We start from the raw sequence: 6,123 nt of genomic DNA, 5'->3' as shown, positions 1-6,123 counted from the left end.
GAGCTCTAGTTTGGTTTTCACTTTCTGAGACAGCAAGTTCAGTACTGACAGGGGTGGATCTACAAGGGTGGCATTGGGTGGGCATGTGCCACCCTAAAATAATCTTTGCCACACCCTAGTTGTTTGCATATGACATGTTGTTTATTAAAATAAGTTAGCATTAACACTTTGAGCCTAGCTGCAATTAACGTTGAATATAAATTCTAAAAAATGAATATATTGCAGTGTTACCCTCCCTCCCCTATTAGAAAATGGTTCAGCCCTTGATCGTTTTTTTAAAAACAATGAAAATCTTTGGCAGTCAGTGACTGACTGAAGTCTAGATGCTCTGTCGGACCTTTGCTGCAGCAGCTTTCGGTTTCTTGATTTGTCTCTGCCTTCAGTTTTGTCTATGGTACAGTTAATAGCATTTTTTTCCATATATACAAAGGCCCTGGAGCCATGCACATTCAATCCCAAATGAAAACATGAACAAGTTTTTCTTTACTGAAAATGAAGAAAAAGAAAATTAGGTTCACAAAAATAGAAGTGTCTGCATTTTCATTTACAAACTGGAATATTTACAGTAGAAACTAAAATGAGGATTTTGCTTTTCCTTTAAGCACACAACTAATATTAAGTTGTGTAACTATTATTTCTGATCACTGTTTTACATCTGTGTGGCATGGAGTCAACAAATATTTGACACCTGCCTCCAAGCTGACTGGACTACATTAAACAGATCTTCTGCATTCTTGGGTTTTGCATCAAGAAGACAATTTTTGAGGTCATTCCACTAATTCTCAATCAGATTGAGGTCTGGGTATAGGGCCGGCCACTTTATAACATCAATCTGTTTTTGTCTGCAACCAGGATGTTGCCTGCTTGCTGGTGTGTTTGGGGTCGTTGTCCTGCTGAAACACCCATTTTAAATGGTAAATGGCCTGTATTTATATAGCGCTTTACTAGTCCCTAAGGACCCCAAAGCGCTTTACATATCCAGTCATCCACCCATTCACACACACATTCACACACTGGTGATGGCAAGCTACATTGTAGCCACAGCCACCCTGGGGCGCACTGACAGAGGCGAGGCTGCCTGACACTGGCGCCACCGGGCCCTCTGACCACCACCAGTAGGCAACGGGTGAAGTGTCTTGCCCAAGGACACAACGACCGAGACTGTCCAAGCCGGGGCTCGAACCGGCAACCTTCCGATTACAAGGCGACCTCCCAACTCTTGAGCCACGATCGCCCCACGATTTTAAGGGCATTTCTTCCTCAGCATAAGGCAACATGACCTCTTTCAGTGTTTTTAGGTACTGACACTGGTACATGGTGCCTCTTATGTGATAATGGGCCCTATTCCAAAGTATGAGAAAGAACCAGGCTCAGGGAGGGGCGGGGCCATCTGCTGAGACCGATTGGGGAGAGAGAAGGAAGACAGGATAGAAGACATGCTGTGGAAGAGAGACAGAGAATCAGCAGAGACGTCTGTTAACACATGTTTAGCAGCATGCATTTCATGTCTCTTAAGTCTATTGGTTGGCTGTTACTCTGCTACACCTAGTCATGAATTTGTTCCCATGTTGTATCATCATTTCTGCCAAAATCAGTACTTAAACACGTTAGTAATGTTAGACACGTTAATAACTGTAACTGTAACGAGTGTGCTCCGTTCACTCAAAGAAGTCAACTGGGAGTTATTCAGTTAAATAAATGCAGCTACACACAAATTAACTCAGATGAATTTGTTGGCATTTTAAACATATCACACTTTACTAGTGATGGGATTTCCGGCTCTTTTTAGAGAACCGGCTCTTTTGGTTCGGCTCACTAAAAAGAGACGGCTCTTTCGGCTCCGAACCGACTCTTCAGGTTGTTTTGTTGCTTTAATTAATTTATTATTAACAATAATATAAAATTATGCACAAAAAGGAATTACTAATGTTAAAAAATTTATTTATATATGTTTATATATAAATATGTACAGTGGCCCCTAGAGACAAAGCACGTACAAACTCCAAAACACATTTTTAGCATTAACTGAACTTCCAAAACAGAGCTACCTAGATCACTTAAATTACACAATTGAAAGCATATGTGTATTGTTTGTGTATTAATACACAATCACTCATATATATTCAAATCATTTAAAAAAATCTTCATTTACCTGTTATTACCACACCAAATCCGGTCGTTGGTACTTGCTGGCTTGTGTAGCCTCTAGGTAACAAAAGCTCAACACTGCCCCCTAGCATCCTGGAGCACTTCTGTTGTGTTTTGTTTGTGTTTTGGAGTTTTTACGTGCTTCTGAGTTTTTATGTGTTTTGGAGTTTGTACGTGCTTTGTCTCTAGGGGCCACCGTAAATATACTTTTATTTATTCACTCCACATAAAATATATTAAATAAATCATATAATACAAAAACCAACTAGTCACAGTTCAACTTTTAACTATTTAAATTTTCAGCTTTTTCCTTTTAAACAAATTTAAAGTGAAACAACACAAAACACTGCAAACCACAACACAATAAAATATTAATTAAAATATGAAAACAAAAAGAAGATGCATATTCTCTGTCATATGGGCCTGCATGAATAAACCTTAATCCTTTATCATCCGCAAATGAAAATAGTTGTGGATAATTACTATACTTTTCTAATGTGACGTTGTTGTCCCTGGCTCTTTCTCTGTCTCTCCCTCTGCTCTGGTGAGAGAAAGGAAAAAACAAACAAACCACGACTCGCGATAAGGAGCCGGCTCGCGTCGTTCACGTCAAAGACCTGGCTCTAAGAGCCATTTCGTTCGCAACCGACACATCACTACACTTTACCAAGTTTAACCCTGTAAGATCCAACCCATCAAAAAATAGCCAGAAAATTCAGATTTTTTTGGAACTCAGATGTTTAATAACCCTTATAACAAAATCCACTTTTTTTGCTATATCATTTTGTATATGGTATATTTTTATTATATATTTATTATATATTTTTGTATATATTTGATACATTGGGCATTTTTTGCAACTTTTTGTTAACAACAATTTTAATTTTAGACAAAAAAGAGTTTTGTCCATAACATTTTGAAATCATGGCAAGTATTGATCATGCTGATGAGATAGGGGTCTCAGAAACTCATGTATCAAATATGATACAAAGGGCATTATAGCGTTAACTCAAATTTTGGACTAGCTACAGTCACAGAACCCACTTTGTGTGCATGTGCTCTAACAGGTTCTCCTAAGAGACGAATGGTATTGATATCAGTGTTTACATTCAAGTATATCTGATTGCTTCTTTTGACAAAGGTCCTTTTTTCCTTTTTACAACATAACAGGGCTGAGTGAATTCAACAATCCAAACTGCCTCTTTACAAAGTCCTGTGTCATATCACACTGAGAAAACATCACACGTGCTCAGAAGCTCTCTCTAGTAGTGATGTGGGATACCACTGAGATCAGTTATTATTATTATTATTATTACCCTTTTTTATTTTGTAAAGGGTTCAGATCTTTCGTGAATATTCACCCAGAGCTGGAAATTGTCATTTTCAAATTTGGTTTGTAGTTAAGAAAGAGCACCACTGCCATTTCTGATTATTTTGACTTGTTTTAACTAAAATGAATCAGATAATAAAAATGCATTTCATTGTTGTTATCATTATCCTACATCAGATTGCTGTGGTCCACAGCACTTTTTTACTGTAATTATTACATGTTTGTAGGTGGAAGCAGAGTTTGCCCACATCACCACTGTCCCACTGACATTCATGCAGCAGTTAGATCACCGCTCCTTGCAGCTAATAAAATTCTTCCAAAGGAAAAGACAAGCTCAGGGGGTTGGGAAGCGTATCTGTAACCGGAAGGTCGCCGGTTCGATCCCTGGGCTCTCTGTCCTGGTCGTTGTGTCCTTGGGCAAGACACTTTACCCTACCGCCTACTGGTGTTGGCCAGAGGGGCCGATGGCGCGAAATGGCAGCCTCGCTTCTGTCAGTCTGCCCCAGGGCAGCTGTGGCTACAACCGTAGCTTGCCTCCACCAGTGTATGAATGCTAGAGTGAATGAATAGTGGCATTGTAAAGCGCTTTGGGTGCCTTGAAAAGCGCTATATAAATCCAATCCATTATTATTATTTGCGACAAAAAATTAAGAACATCAAGGCAGACTTGGACAAGGTGTTTTTTTTATTGTTGTTTTTCTAACAAATGTCTGTTCATCAATATATTTTTGTATTCAATTAATTCTGTTATTATTATTTGAGTGCAACTGTTACTCAATTACTCTTTATTTTTCTGAACTCTGTATGGGTTCTTTTTTGGGTGCTATAACTTCTGGCATTTGTTCCTGTTATTCTTTCTGTAATAACCTTTTCTCAAGAGATTTTTTACAAAGTCGATTTTGAAAAATCTTCCTAAAATTAAGATTTAAACTGTTTAAACTGCTACTTTCAGCTGCAGAAACTATTAAAAATTTCAGTTATTTTGGACTTTTCAGTGATTACTTTTTGTGTTTTTTCCTTTTATTTTTTTTCTTGTGTTCTTTACGGCACAATACAACAATAACCTTACACACTGCCCTTTTCTTTGCTGCAGGCTGCTGCCATTGAAACTAAAAGAGCTCGTGTACTAAAAGCACGAATTGTTTATCTCAGTGAAGACCCAGAAACTCTCATAAAGGAGGACACTGTAAGTTTAGTGGCCTCTGCTTTCCACAGCTTTGCTTTGTGGAAGCAAAGAGAATGTTTTTTTGCAGGTTTGTGTTCTGGCTAAAGATTTATTTATTTTTATTTTGAGAATGACAACTATTAGGCAATGCGGGAAATGATCCTGGGAATCTTCACCATTAAGATGGACGCAGAACCCACAGATGACCTTGAAGGTGTTGGAATAATCACTGAAGGTGTCGAAGTGCTTCATGACCTTGGTAACATTGCAAATGTAGTCGCCATGTTGTTTGGCCTCCTTTACTCACTGGTCTTGAGCTACCCCACAAAGCTTAAGTAGACATTTGAGGTTTTACAAACAATTGTCATGGAACTTGATGGAAACTGTCTCTCAACAAAAGCTCAAGAGCTAAAACAAAAACAAGAAATGATGTCTGGATATGTTTTAGCAGACTTTCAGATTTTTAATATGAGATTTTCATTTTATGTTGGTGAGGGAAGGGGGCTCCCAGCTCTGACTGCAACAGACTGGCGACCTGTCCAGGGCGTACCCCGCCTCTCGCCCTAAGACAGCTGGAGAATGGATGGATGGAGAGGGAAGGGTGAAAAATAAAAAATGGAGAATGTAACAGATTGGCATGAAAACGGGGCAATAAGAGATGTCACAAGGGTTGCGTATCTTAACTATTTTCTGTTTTTCCAAAACTTGGTATGTGTAGTTCCCTTCTGCTACAGAGTCCATTTGTTGTTGGCTTGCTTTTTAAACAGCATTTGACACAATATTAACACAGCATAGAAAAACACCAGCTATAATCTTATTAATGTAAAAGTGAAATAGAACCACTTTTCCTACTTATTTGCTCTTTAGTGAAAACTGTTAAACATTACGCCCGATATAGAAGAAGGAAAATGTTTATTGATACTCAGAGATACAGTGGGGCAAAAAAAGTATTTAGTCAGCCACCGATTGTGCAAGTTCCCCCACTTAAAATGATGACAGAGGTCAGTAATTTGCACCAGAGGTACACTTCAACTGTGAGAGACAGAATGTGAAAAAAAAAAATCCATGAATCCACATGGTAGGATTTGTAAAGAATTTATTCGTAAATCAGGGTGGAAAATAAGTATTTGGTCAATAACAAAAATACAACTCAATACTTTGTAACATAACCTTTGTTGGCAATAACAGAGGTCAAACGTTTACTATAGGTCTTTACCAGGTTTGCACACACAGTAGCTGGTATTTTGGCCCATTCCTCCATGCAGATCTTCTCGAGAGCAGTGATGTTTTGGGGCTGTCGCCGAGCAACACGGACTTTCAACTCCCGCCACAGATTTTCTATGAGGTTGAGGTCTGGAGACTGGCTAGGCCACTCCAGGACTTTCAAATGCTTCTTACGGAGCCACTCCTTTGTTGCCCGGGCGGTGTGTTTTGGATCATTGTCATGTTGGAAGACCCAGCCTCGTTTCATCTTCAAAGT

This window comes from Maylandia zebra, linkage group LG14 (genome assembly GCF_041146795.1).
Source record: "Maylandia zebra isolate NMK-2024a linkage group LG14, Mzebra_GT3a, whole genome shotgun sequence".
Taxonomy (NCBI): domain Eukaryota; kingdom Metazoa; phylum Chordata; class Actinopteri; order Cichliformes; family Cichlidae; genus Maylandia; species Maylandia zebra.
Note: the sequence above shows the minus strand (reverse complement) of the source record.